Source organism: Octopus sinensis, unplaced genomic scaffold (genome assembly GCF_006345805.1).
Source record: "Octopus sinensis unplaced genomic scaffold, ASM634580v1 Contig10374, whole genome shotgun sequence".
Taxonomy (NCBI): Eukaryota; Metazoa; Mollusca; class Cephalopoda; order Octopoda; family Octopodidae; genus Octopus; species Octopus sinensis.
The window spans coordinates 78,974-94,273 of record NW_021832122.1 but is presented as its reverse complement, the minus strand read 5'-3'; the positions used below and the strand labels follow the sequence as shown (position 1 = coordinate 94,273).

At 34.3% G+C, this 15,300-nt stretch overlaps 1 long non-coding RNA gene and 1 pseudogene across 1 annotated transcript; one reads left to right on the top strand and one right to left on the bottom strand.

Annotated features, from left to right (window-relative positions):
• Positions 1–2,728: 2,728 nt before the first annotated feature.
• On the bottom strand, positions 2,729–7,180 carry LOC115228349 (annotated as a pseudogene).
• A 6,629-nt stretch (positions 7,181–13,809) lies between these two features.
• Positions 13,810–14,914, top strand: LOC115228344. Its single transcript, XR_003883207.2, has 3 exons — positions 13,810–13,961; positions 13,992–14,138; positions 14,169–14,914. It is a non-coding gene; the product is annotated as an uncharacterized LOC115228344 (long non-coding RNA).
• The last annotated feature ends 386 nt before the right edge of the window (positions 14,915–15,300 follow it).

Here is a 15,300-nt window from a genome sequence, read left to right as displayed (position 1 = left end):
TATCTTCGTCGATGTCCTTACGTGGCTTAAAAGTTTTCTGTTTTGCCCTAATTGAATGAAGTACAGAAGATTAACTAACAATCCGAACATGAATTTTAATCAGTATTAATATAATATGTAAAGTGGAAATCGTTTAGGGTTATTTTGATAAAAAACTTAATATTAATCAATTTAAAAAATTATTATATATATCGAAATCGTTTTTGTTAAAAGAAAAACTTCAAAAATATTAATTATTTTCGGATTAATTTTTACTTATAACAAGGATGTACAAAAAATATTTTTAAAAATGGAAAATCTTATTAGAAGACTATTAAAGAATAAAAAAAACTTGAAGGTAGAAAAAATATTGTTTGAGTTCCAAATAGTTTGTAGAAATATGAGTAGATACGACAATTTCAGCTGAGCTAAAAATAAAATGTAACAAACCCAATATCCAATATAAATATAAACTTTCGTCAAAAAATTGAATTTAATATGGATTATTGAAATCACTTAATGAATAAATTAACATCTGAAAAAGTGGAAAATCAGCATAAATATACAAGAATTATAATTAATTCATAAAGATAATGTAAAGATTGTAGTGATTGTCTTTACCTGGAATGGAATTGTCTCAAAGTAAGTTACAAATTATATAAATAAACTATCTATTGTGAAGTCAATGAGGACTTGCTTCCAATCAGCTGTACTAAAACTCTCAAGAGTATGACGATTTACATAAACACGGGATAAGGATTTCTGATAAATAGTAACCCTCTGCTACTACCAACTTGCAAAACTGACATGCTTTGAACGGAAAAAATATATAATTGGTGAGTTTATAACTTATGGGGGAATATTTACTTAACAATCTTAAAGGCACAAAAACTCACCTGCATTGTGATCATGTCTATAAAATTTCTAAACTTCAATTTGCTCCAAAAGATCCTGTAAATAACCTCTTAAATTGAAGTTATCTCATTTTTAATCTCGTTTTACACGGAAATATTAAGTTCGTTGAATTGAAATTCACCTCAATCAAAATCGGTATATCAATTTGATAGATAGGTTGACATTATGTTTATCCTTGCATCTGAAAAACACAGATGCTTTATTATTAATTTTATTCAGCAGATAACAGTAGGTATTGTTGTTCGTAGACGTCCTAGGAACGCCGATTTGCTATCCTTATAATATGATTCCATTTCATCTTGGTCGAGCCTTAGTATGTGTTGGAATAGGAGCCACTGAGCTTCGGTAATGTCCATAGTGATGGATCTACTGTTCCAGGTACAGTATAAAGTGGAGTTCTTGATTTTCTTCGGCCAGTTGATGCCGATAAGAAGTCTTAATTGTCTTATTTGAAACGAATCGAGGGATTTTTGTTTAGCCATGTTCCTCCGTTGTAAAAAAGTATGGGCTTAATAACAGCATTGTATAGCTTGGCATATAAGGCTGTTGCAATCTTGCCGGTTTGTAGCCATGTGGTCCGCAGATTAAGTGTAACAGTCGACAGCATCGTTTGTCCCCATATTAAATCTGCAGTCGATCTCCTAAGGCCGAATTCACTTTGGCTGGCCAACAGATAGTCATTGACAGGGCCTGTAATGCGTTCCAGTGTTACAAGCAAAAGATTTTTTTATTGTGTTCAGGAGTATGATTGGACGGATGATGTGTAAATCAATGTTCTTTTCTTGCGGCTTATTAGGTTTTTGAAGAGAAATCACTATTCTTTTCCCAATAGGTAATATGGTAGTATCATAAAACATGTCGTTCATAAGATTTGTGATAATAGTTGAAATCTCCAATGGGAAGTACTTTATCAATTCACTGTTGATGTTGTCCGGACCCGCCACGCAGTTGTTTTTTTAATTTTTTAATAGGTATTAAGACTTCAAGGTCTATTATTTTGTTGTTTAAATAACTTTCTTCACCCTTGTTGAGAGCATCCGTTCTGACATTATCATTCAAAGTGGCTGGTAATTGCAATGACCATTTCGATTGGATTTCAAATTGTTTTCCCATGTTTGTTTTCTTCTGTCGACGAGGCAGTAGCCTGATGGCTGCGCACATCTACGAACCATTCTTCAGGTTTTCAACTTCTGATATTCGAGAGTTTAATAAAGTTTCAACGTACAGTAAACTCTCTCAAAAGTGCCTTTTTTGGTTTCTGTCAAATTTCCGGCAGATTTGAGAAATATACCTTTTGATTTTATTAAATCCATCCACTCAATAAGTTTTTCATCAAGTTGCGAGAAATTTAACTTTTTGACTGTTTTTATAGATGCATTTTTAGTTTGAATTGTTCCAGAATTGACTCACGACTTTTTAAATAGCGTTAACTGTACTCCTGAAAATGTTCAATTTGAACAAAAAGGAAAATTTATCGGCAATTCTTTGCCATGATAATAAGTTTTCATCCTAGAAGCACAGCGATGGTATTAAAATTGTTTTCGATATTTTCCTACGTTCTCTTTTGATTTTTCCTTTGCTTCCTGGACAAAAAAAATAACTCATTAAAGTTAAAAATTAACTAAATGAACCCCAAATCACAGCCATAAAAACAAAAAGTATTTTAATTAGTTAACTAGAGAGTACGAATTAACACTCTTCTTCTCTTATCATACACAAATTTATTTAACCGAAACAATTCACAATCATAGAACGACTGAAAATTGCCAGTTATGTTAATATGGCGAGCCTGTGTCAAATATAATACCAATTCATACTTTATCAACAAAATCGACTTCATCAATCTCAACTGCCTCGTCTTCCTGTGTCTCCACTCCTGTAGAGATACGTCTAGCCCTTTGATATATGGACTGATCGTGCACCAATTGTTTCAAAACAAACAATAACAGTTCATTATTATCCCTCTTAAAGTTCAAATATCCAGCAAAAGTCTATCAAAATTAAATCAAAGTAAAACCCTCTTCATACTCTTCATTACATTGAACTTTTGAGTAGAAACAAACGACTCAATGACAACAGCAATTGCAGTGTTAATGTCATTTGAATTAACATTACTTCTTAGACAAATACGAGCAGAGGCCTCCGCAATACGAATCATACTCTCAACATGTCTCACTGTAATTGGAATACTCCCAGTCGAGGCAGATTGGTGTCTCAATTCAGTATAGAGTTGAGCAATCCTATCAGAGTCCACCTGACTTATCTTCGGATGACACTTCTCTCGTGCAAACACCAAATATTTCCTGAACAACTGCTGGTCTATTGGCAAAACAGATGTCGTCGGTTGAGGCTGCCCAATCAAATCCTGCGGCGAGACTGAGGGATGGTGTCTGACGTGACTGTCCACTACAAATTTGGCAGTTCTCTCGTCGTCAACAGAGTCGACCACATCTCTAACCACACAAAGGATGTCAAATCGGGATAATATAGGTTCTGAAAGATCCACATTTTGCATAAATGTAAGCGAAGAGTCATATCTTCCAGAAATTGGATTCGATGCTGCTAACACACTACAACGAGCCTGAAGAGTGGTCACTAATCCTGCCTTTGAAATCGATATTCCCTGCTGTTCCATAGCCTCGTGAATACTCGTCCTGTCTTTATCTGTCATCTACAACAAATACAATCAATATTAAAAATATTGAAGTAACCTTATCAAATTCATCAATAAGGCAAATTCCCTTATCGGCCAGAACGAGAGCACCAGCTTCGAGAGTCCACTGTTTAGTGATAGGATTCCTTTGCACATAAGCGGTCAGTCCAACAGCAGAGGCTCCCTTCCCAGTGGTAAATATTGCCCGTGGAGCAGTCTTTTCCACATATTTAAGGAACTGTGACTTGGCAGTTCCCGGATCTCCACACAATAGAACATTAATGTCTCCCCTAATTCGATGTTTTCCACTTCCTAACCAATCAAAAAACAGCAAAACCTATATTTTTGGGCTCTCCTCCAAACATTGCCAAAGCAATTGCCTGTTTTATATTCGCATGGCCATAAATAGATGGGGCAATCGTCGCATATATCTATCAGGTTATGCAATCAGCCTACTCTCTCAGTGATATTCGACTGTTTGGAAAGAGCAGTGATCTCCTTAATATCGTCGTCAGTCAAAGCAGAAAGAACAGACTCGTCATCTTTTTTAAGAACATAGTTGGCCTCAATCACAGTCGCAAACACTGGAAATCCATTAGCGGTATTAAGTGACCCGTCATAGTTATGATGAAATATTCCAACCAAATCCTACTTTTTATTAATATTACGTAACAATTTCATCTCCTGGCTTACAACAGTCGACCAAATCGTCCAAGAGAACTACTTCCTTTGAACGTGGCAATCTCCCTGCTGGGACTTTTCCTGGACTTTCTTGCATAGTTAATCGTTGGTAGTTTTTATAAACAGTCAAAAATCACAAGTTATTATTACCTCCACCATGTTGATATCAAAAGGGCCAGCCGACTGACATTCAGGACAGGCCCCTACTTTAATCTCCTCGTTTTGTTTTTGATAAAATGGACCAATCAAAAAATTGCATTTAACACATGTGAATTTAACAATATGCAACTGAGGCAAAACAGGCGAAATGGAGGTTACAACACCTCGCGTACGAATTAACTGATTTAAGTGCAATTGTCTAAAATTTGATTTAACTGGCCAACCTGAGAGAACGGATATCCTCCACCAATGGGAGCTCTTCAATCCGAACAAAAATTCTCTCTGCAATGTTTTTGTAGTTCGGATATAAAGCAAACACCAATTCAGTAGCAGCCTAATTACTAACATTCATATTCTAACAGCACTGAAGTGACTTAGCATTTCAACAGGAGCTTCTGGGAGGAAATAAGCCAAGACGTGTTCCTTCGAGGCAAGCCAGTTAAAATTTACTACCAGAGATCGCTTGTTGCCTAAAATAAATATAAAACTGTAAATACATTCGACCATATGTCTTATTCGCTCTTTAAAGACAGCATGATTGTTGGAATCGGTATATGCCCTTAAAAAATTATTGAAGCGGTTTTTTATTTCGGTTTTTGGGGCGAGAAGTGAGACCCATTCGCGGATTGTGTAGCCTTTCATGTCCTCAAGGTTCTCTATGCTTTCCACAGGCAGTCCCTCTTCTTCATACCCATCATTCCGCCTTCTTCTAATGGAAGATCCCTCAACATCCATTGGATCTATTAATTAAATAATTATTTAAATAAAATATTTTTAAATTGGAGGGAAAATAATTATTGTTCTTGTGGGACAGATTGAAATATAAAACCATAGAGAAGATTGGAAGGAATAGCTCCTCTTCTATCGTGTCCTTCGATCCGATCCCTTTGATCCAGCATTCTGTCTACTTCAGCACGTGCATTAGGAGATAAAGCATCGTAGGCATCATCATCAATATAATCAGGGTCGTAGGTATCGAGAGCTGGAATGACTCGATAATCCCTATTGGTGTGATACTACAGTAAAGACCTTTCAAAATTATCCCCAAAAAGTGCTTCTTCGTCGTCAATTTCTTCTACAGGACCTTCGGAAGCGTCGAAAAATGGATCTTCTAAAATGTCATCTTCTTGGTTTTCTGCAGCAGAATGTCCATTTTCCTAAAAAATAAATGTTTTACACACAACATCAGAATTTGACATAACGCGGTTTAATAGAATAATTTATTCTTTAATAATTAAAACTAATTTAAAAAATATACTTATTTTAAAAAAATTAAATAAAAAACAAAAATTAAAGATTAATAATAACAAAAAAATATTAAAATAGAAATCCTAGTATGACAAAAAAGGAATTGTTGCTGGGCTTGAATCCCTTCCGTAACACATGGCTGCAGCACCAAAACAAAGCCTGAGAATTAAAATAAAGAATACATAAAACTGCTTAGATATTTTGTCCATTCGTCGTTTGTTTTGCGGTTGCAAAAAGCAATGACAGAACTAATAATTCCAATCCAGATTAAAAATTTGCTCTAAAATCACCAAAATGACCAAAACTTTGAAAATTAATGACGAAATTCCTATTAAAACTGCAATTATGTTTGCATATTCACTGGAATTGTCATTTTCAAACACTTTATCAATAAATTCGTTATCAAATCTTAAAATAGTCCAAAAATAATAGTTACTTAACAACATCCATTTGTAACTTAGAATTTATTTAAGATTAATTAACTATTTAAAACAATTTTAATAAATTTATTACTTAATTATAATCCAATGTATTTTCATCAAAAAATATAAACTTATTATAAATCTTTTATTATGAGCTCAAAAATAACCCAATTAAAAAAATCAAAACTTAAAATCAAAAAAAGTTTTATTTAGCCGATTTTTTTAGTTTTAGTAAGTCAACTGGGCCAAAACACTTGATTTATAAACGATTTATTGACGTTATTGAACGCTATTTTGCGATTATATTTCTATTGGTTTATTACGTGCATTGCAGCGTGCTTAAGCTACAAATTTTGCAAGTCAAAATTGAATCATTATTCAAAAAAACTGACATTTTGACGAATTTAATGACATTTTTTGTAAAAACTACTGATTAAATTGATCTGGATGTGGTAAGAAAGTACTTATTTGAAACTGCCTAGTCTCAGGGATGAGTGTCCGTGGTAATATTTGTTGTCATAATTTTAAAAAATAGGGCAATCAAAATACTTAAGAGAAGACGTGAGATAAGCCAGTAAAGAAAATTATATTTTATTAATCACAGAAAATAAAAAAAGAAACAAGAAGTAAAAAAATAGAAAAAATTTAAATAGTAAAAACTAAATAATTATAGTCAGATTGAATATTTGAATATCGCTTTTGTGGTAATTAATGATCGGTAAATTTATAGACCTTTAACCGACATGAAGAATGAAAAAAAGTGATGATCCCCCAAGCCACAATACTATTAGTTTCAATATTTCCAAATTCGATCTACAAAAACTTATCGCAATTCTCCCAATCCTTTCAAAAAACGGAATTCGGGAAATCATCATCGACAATGAACGAATCAACGTGGCCCAAATCATGGACAATCGTCCAATCTTTGCCCAACATGCCTTTCTTCCACAAACTCCATTTCGTCAAAGAGTTCCTTGTTATCCGAATCCTCGCTGGAGACCTCCTCCTAAGGACTTTTTGGTACCTCGGCAAAATTTTCATCCTCAATTTCGCCGTCAGTACGCCGAAAGGACATTTCCTTTACAACAACCTGCTTTTCCTCGACAGATGCCTTATCCGTCATATTATTACATTCCTCATAACTATCCTCCCGGGTTCCATCGACAATCGCCGATACTCAGTTCAAACCCAAACCAAAAAATTTGGAATGACCAGAATTCACGGTTTTCCGCGGTTCCGCGGATTATGAATTCACCGTCTCCTGCGATGCGCTATGAATTTAGTCAAAGACCTCGTTTTCCTAGCGTCCCTGGAAATCCGAAATTTTATGAAGATCAGATTAGAGGACACGTTGTTCAGAATGAGCCGAGACCTTTCGAAATGGGATTCCAATCTAACAACATGGATCCTACTCACGTGGTTTTATCTGCTTTACGATCTGGCCAAAAACTTGGAAATATGTTTTCCCCTGAAAACAATTTGAATCACTCTTTTGGTCACAATCAGACTGAATCAAGGCTAAAAAATGTGCGATATTATACTCCTTCCAATGGGACTGCTATAAATTATCCACCAATTCCTTGTCAATTCGTTCCTAAATTGCGGAATGTCCCGCCGAAAGGGACTTCAGATGAATCCAATAACTTGTAGTTTGGAGTCGTGTTTGTCGGTGTATTCATACGAATATTAGTCACCCTACAGAATATCTTGATGCTGCTTTATATTTTGCGATGACTAATAATATTATGTTTATGAATTTTTTATGTTATTGTGTAATATATGATGATGGAAAATAGCCTTCTGTCCCGTCTATTAGTCTTCCCAGCCACCACACTGGCGTGTCTTTGTGGACAATGTTGATTTTGTCTCCACGTACAAATGTGAGTTCGTCCGATCGTTGTCCTTTGTAAGACCAAATGGCCACTCCGGTCTATCACATTTTATTACTATTAGGAAAACCGTAGAATCTTTGTTTTCTGTTTGTAGTTCAAAATTTACAGTCTGATATATTACTTTTTAAATATAAACCTGACTTGTGATATTCAGTCTTGTTTGAAGTGAAGAATCTAACAATTTTTATCATGTTGGAAACCTGCCATGGCTTCAAAGCTTTGAGTATCAAATTTAGATGACTGAACTAATAAGTCATTGGGTGACAGTTTGTGAGGAGACATTAAATGAGGTTCAATTGGATTGTCAAAACTTTCTAAATTTATCTAAATTGGTCAATTTTAAATGATTAGATTAACTTTGTCCTTAGTAACGCTGGCCAGTTTTTTGTCGATTTCTTTGAGGCGACGAAGTTGTCTAGCTTGGTGGTTGTAACTTGATCGCCGCGGAATGCTTTAAAATGACAAAAATTAAAAACTCTAATTTCTCCTTAGTTGGTATTTCTGAGACTTCTTCCACCTGCCGGTTAAAGACCAAAATCTGTAAAGGATATCGCTCATCTTTAGAGCAGACTGCCAACATGTTATCATATGGATGATAGTCTATGTATTTGATAGAACAAGTAATATTTGCTGGTCGAATTATAGAAGCGACCTCAGCTAGATTTGAATATTTTCAAATATAAAAACCAGTTTTTATATTCCAAGCTAAAACAGTCCCGTTCTCAGATCCTGCCAAAAGCAGGTTAGTACATGGCGTTATCAAACAGTTTAATTTTTCTCTCGAATTGATGTTTCCTACAAATTTTTGTATTACAGAATTCCTATAAAAATTAAATAGACAGGAAAAAACGATCTCAGGTCGATCATTCTCACAAAATCATCACATGTGTAAACTATTATCTTCCCTGTACTTGCATTACCCTCAGGAATGGATAGGCAATTGATTGGATTTGAGTTTAGTTCCACGTTTACAATAAACCTACTAAATTTCATTTTTCCTTCATTTCCATAAAATATCCATTCAATAAGTCCACCAACACTATCTCCCGAATATATAAAAGTGACTCCATTTTTTTGACAGCTACAAATTGAGTTTATATATCCTCGATGTCCTGGTAGGGAAGTCAGCTCCTACAGAGGTTTTGATAAAAAATTACTTTTGCGGTCCCTTCTTCAATGTCCCAAACGTGGATAAACCGGTCAAATCCTCCCGTAATCAAATATCTCTCAGGAATTAAGAAAACGACTGAATAAACAAAAGATGCATGGGGTAATACTATGCATTCAATTCCAGAATCTGATTTCCAAATTCTTGAAAATTTACTTTCAGTTTTTTTTACTTTGATGTGCCGTCTGCAGACCCAGTAGCAATCAATGACCCAGATCTAGACCAGCAAATGTCATGGATGAGACGATAGTGTGCTGTAAACTCCAAATTTAGCTTGAAAGAGGGTAACTAAGCATTTGAGAGATAATTCGAAACTTTATATATTCGGACAGTCGATTTTTGGTCTTGAGAGATGACACAGGCACAGGCTAATCTTCTAAAAAACTCAATTTATTAATCAAGCCTTCCGTCAGGCGAAAACTTAACTATTGAGCAACCCAGGACTCCTGGAGCTAAGGTTTGGTGAATTGTGTTTGGGATTTTGCAGGTTTCGTTAGGCAGTCTCCTCCACTGAGTAAACTCTGATTTCAGTTGTTCAATTTTACTAAAAATTTATATTTTTTTATTAACTCATTTTCTTCGATTTGTTTGTATTTTGATACTAATTTTGTCATCATGTTAATGAATGATTTGCTTGTGATTTCCTTTTGGAAAGGATTTGTAGAACGAATTGCGGGCTCCATATTCGTGGGGATTTGGAGACTTTTGAGTGTTACGTATAAGGTTGAAGGATATCGAATTCTTTTTTGTTTTAAATATATGCTATAAATCTGTTAATTTCAGTTTATTTTAATACATCCAAATGTGGGCTATAAATAGGGCATTTGTCTGGATAGCGGTGTAATTGTAGTCGATGTCGAGAATTGACATTGACGTTGCCATTATTTCCACGTATCTGAATAGTGAATAATTTATTTTACCTTGAGAAAAGCCCATGCGACTCTGTAAAGACGACTATTGTACAGAGATGCTCTTTGTGAGTTTAAAGTATCTTGAATCTAATTTTATGTATTTTTTGTATACTTCAAAAAAAATGATGACTCTTGACGCTTCGTTTATAAAGTGTTCGATATTTTGATTAATAATTATTATGTCTTCCCATATTGGAATGAATGATCTAAAATTTTAAAATATAAAAAATTCTTTTTTTCTTGAAGGTCAAACGGTGTAGTAATTACTGGCTGAATACCTCCAATAGCTCCATTTATATTTTCATAATAACTCGTGGCGATTATTTCACTAAATTAATTAATAATATCAATATATTGATTCTAACTCATTAGTTTTTTGTAAATATGTTCCCGTAACTTGGTCTACAACTGTGACGACGACAAATGGTCTTTTGATATTAACATCAACGCGTAGTCGGTCGCATTTATGAATGTGAATCCCCAAAATTTTAGTTTCGTTGGGCAAGTTCGATTTAATGTTTGAAAATTCCTCTTGCTTTTTACTTTTTTTTGAATTATTTTTTTTTGATAATTTGATTACTTTATCTTGACTCATTTACTTAAAACTATCATTGCTAAGATACTTTTAATTATTATATTTATAATAGTTTTTACAAAATTAATTTTTATTTATTAGTGTATTAAATTTAAACATTGAAAATATAACATTTATTATCAATATTATTGGATAACCAAATGTCAAATACATTATTCAGCTTATTTGATTATCGCATTTTTCCTTGTCGATATTAATTTGGTTATACTTCTTTTATCTAATAAGCTCATTCATTCTAATAATGTTTTACACTGCTTTTAACCATTTTTCACCATAAATAAACATTAATTTTATGATAACAGTATTGATTCGTTAATTCTCAATATTCAATAACTTATCTTTAGTATTAATGGACAGTGCTACTCTAGAACATCATAAAGAATTTTCTAATTGCGACTTAAATAGTTGAAATCATAATTATAATTTTCCTAGAGTCTTCAACCAATAATAAAAAATCTGAAGGTTTATTCACAAAACGAAATTTAGTTATCAAACATCTCATAGCAACCCCCGGGGAGTTAAAAATCACCGGGGGAGCAGACTATGGGGAATTCATTCGTGTCGCCCAGTCAACAAATAATCTTGTCTGTGGTCAAATTGTCCTTGAGATAAACGGCCAAGCACTTTCTGGTGTTACTTTGGCCGATGCGAATGTCCTCCTGTCGTCTATCTCTTCTGTCCCTACAGAGATACTCTTTCTAGAAAAATGTGTTTATTTTTGCTTATTTTCAAGCCTGCCATCTCAGTGGTATTTATTCATTTTTGCAGCAAGTTTATAATTCTTCGAACTATTTATGTTATCTGCAAACAATTGTTCGTTCAAATTTATATTTCCGCACAACAGCTTGTAATTCTCTTAATTCTTTTATTTTTAAAGACACAACTCGTAAAAGAAGGCAAAATGAAGTAAATCACAGCGATTTTCATTTTGTTTCGTTCAAATATTTCTCAAAGCTAATTTCTGAAAATGGATTTTTGGAATGGGCACTTTACAACGGTCTGCTGCTCCTTAGTCATTTTAAGGAGTCTACTATGGTACGCCAATGCCAGCTAAAGGCAGCTGTTTTCTTAAATTTGATGATCAAAGTGGAAAAATATCTACTGTTGATGTACCGCCTGAGTCTTTTTTGAGGTTTATTTGTTTTATCAGACAAGTAGTAATTCCACGACCACAGCGGAGAGTGAATATGAGCTGCATGACTCAACTTTATCCTGTAAGTAGATTGTATTGCAGCTTCTTGTTTATAGCCTCATTAAAGAGTTTTGAAAATTTTTCTTTGATTTCAAAACGGGAAATTTATAATTATTTTTGGTGGTCTCATTCACTTATCGTTGGAGCCGAGGAGTTTGAAGTTGTACAATTGGATAACGTTGATGGTTCCGTATTTGTTCGTGGGGGATTTGGACTTTATGGAATCGGAAAATGTTCCATTCTTGTGGTTGATCTGCCAAAACATCCATTAAAAATGAGTATTTTAAAGTTCATTTAAACAGACGATATTGTCGTTGCTGTAAATAGCAAATCACTTTTGTGGCTCAAAGATGGGAAATTATTGAATTTGTTTCGGATTTTTAAAAAGTTGTTGACAGCTAACCTTGTTGTGGTGAGAGGGTTCACCCTTAATAACAACATTTCAGGTTTTTAATTAGTTTTTTATTTTCAAGGGAATGATATACCGATTGGGTGGAAATGCACTTCTACTGGTCTTTATGAAGAGTTGTTTTAGCTGTGAGTATATTTTAGCAAAATTTTTGGTATAAAAGCAAGGAGGAGGCCAAAATATCACGTGGCTAAACAAAGTTGTTACAAGTTAAAATAGTTTTTAGAGGATATTGATGATTATTTTCTAAAATATCGTGGAATTAGCATTGAGGAAAATTTCGAGTTTATTTCTGTTGAATTATCTCCAAATGAACTTCCATTTTGCATGACAAGACTAGATGAGTCTCCTTCTTCTATGTGGATTGTTGACTCTGTGAATGGACAATTGCAGATAAAAATTGGTTTTATAAATTTTAGTTTATTTAAAAGGCGATGTATTGGTTGCTGTTGGGGGCAGATCTGTTCTGAATATGGAATGTGGTCAAAAAGTGCTTAATTTTGTTCAAAACGCATCCCTGACTTCTATTCTGTTTCAATTTTCACGTGGACTTGTTCTCTTTCTTAGACGCGAAATTCCGAGTTTGTTTACTGTTATTAATCGTAGAACACTTAGCCAACTGTTATGACACCGTAGAGTTTGTTGCAAGTCGATCTATAAAATCCTCAACTTTCGGGGTCTCAATTGTGACATCAAGTTATGGGAAATTTCCAAAATTAAGTTTTTTATGGAACATTTTGATTTTTTAGATTCATCAAACGTTTCTCACCCCGACAATTCTGCAGTTATCGCGATGAATGGAATCTTCCTCCCATATTTGTCTCCCGGTCTTATTTCCGCATACTTAAAAGAATTCCGTGGCCTTGAATTGCGGTTGGTATTGACAACATGTATTTCTTTTATATTATCAAAGGCAATTCCGACGGACAACCCCAAGTCTCAACTCTGACAAAAAAAAGCTGCCAAAAGTCTACAAAATGGAGTGCCTCCTTCTGTAGAACAAAGTGTAGTTTTAATGATGAAGAGGAAGAGGATCAATTCGTCACTTCTGGTTTTTTTGTAATAATCGGTAGAGGATATTATCCGTCATTTTTTAAACACGCGGGGTGTTGTATTGGATAAGAATAAATTTGTTATTTTGAACAGAAACGTGATCAAAACCTCAAATGGCATTGGAATTCGAGTATCGGCATGTGATGGAGTTGGTTTGTCGAAATCTTTGTTGGTTATCCATGATTCTGTGGGCCGTGTTGTGGCGGACATTCGCCCCGGAGACTTTCTAGTGGCTATTGGTGGGAAAAGTCTGCTGGATTTGTCTTTTGAGAAATCTTTAAACATTATTAATTCTTTGAAATTATTGGTTTCTACAAACATTCAAATTGTCCGTGGTCTTGCTTATTTGATTCGAAATCCAATTGGTTTTTTTGTTTTTGTTAATTTCCAAGAATTTGATGGCCATCGAAGGATCTGTAGAATTCGAAGGGAGTCCACAGAGGTTCCTTTTGGTCTCGGACTATCGCAAGTTGAAAATCAGACTTACCCGATCATTAGTTCCGTGTGTATTAACTTTTAAAGGTCGATTGAATTGTCCAGACTCTTGTTACGCAAATGTGAGATTGGGACTTACTGTCGTCGCTATTGATAATATTTCGTTATCGGGGATTCCAGATGGTCTTATACGAGCCATTTTAGAGTCGAATCCAAATCTATCTTTATCTTTGATGGTCGCTTTTAGTGGTTTTCTGTATATAATTAATGATTTTTAAGGTACATTATCGAAAACTTCCTTTTCCTCTGATTTAGTGATTGACGTAACTCTCAACCTGGATAAAAATACTTTCCTGACTGGATTCACCTTTGAAGATATTGGAATTCATTTGGTTATTCCGCAAAATTCTCCTCATCCTGCAATTGGTTAATAAATTCCGTTTTTTAGAGTTTTAGTGTTTGTAGAGGGGGACGTGATTCCTATCAACTCATTCATTCGCAGGTCCCTTACTTTTATTGTTGCGGTGAATGGGTGCCCTTTTGATGGATTTTTTCCAATTCCGAGTTGTACAGCTACTCTTTCTCTTATTAGACATCGATTTGGTTTTTGCATAGTTTTTATTCAGATATTCGTGATTTAAATTTTGCTGATTGTCGTGCTTTTTTGATTCAAAGACAAAATCGTTTTCTGGCTTTTGGTTTATCTATAATCGGAGATGGGTACAGTTATCCAACTATAGGTATATGTATATTTTTATGTTTAGTAAATGTAAATGAGGCCTCTCCTGCATACAAAGCAGGAGTTCCTTATGATGTGGATGTTCTTGCTATTGATGGGGTCGACTGCTGTTCTATGAGTCGTGATGACATTGCAGTCAAGTTACGAGGAAATGATTCCAATAGTCTTTATATTTTTGTGAGAACAAAAAACAAAGAAAAATCATCTCCCAAATTAATTCAAAAAACTACAAATGAGACATCTCATTTGGTTTCTGGGGATGGTATCTATGATGTCACTTTGGGGGGTAAGGGAGAAAATTGTGGTCTTGTCCTCCAAGGGGGAAGGCAGAGTGCTCCTCACATAATAAGATGTCTTGTCGATGGAAGTATAGCTAGTCGTTCTTCGCTTCAAGTTGGAGATGAATTGATTGAGATTGATGGAGTGGATGTTACAAAATTGAGTCGTAGCACATGTTCAGCACTACTATCATCTGCTTCCTATATTCGGGCTAGGTCGAGGTTTAGAGCCCCCATTGTAGGAAGAGATTTTTGAATCTACAAAGACCACATTTCTATAAATGAAATGAATTTTGATCTTTTTGCTTATCTGAATAATTTTATTTTAATATGTTGACATTGTTTCTTATGTAGCCAAGTTACAACTTTTAAATGTTGGATGAACTCTCCAAAATCATTATGTTGCAAAAATTTCTTTTTAAATAAGCTCACTTCTATTTATACTCGTGTACTACATTCATGCTAAGTTTATAATTTCTGACTGCATCGATCTATTCGATCTTATGTAGGTTTTTAAGATTGTCGAGACGTGGAAATTGACTTAACTCCTTTCTACCAATATTTCTAAAAA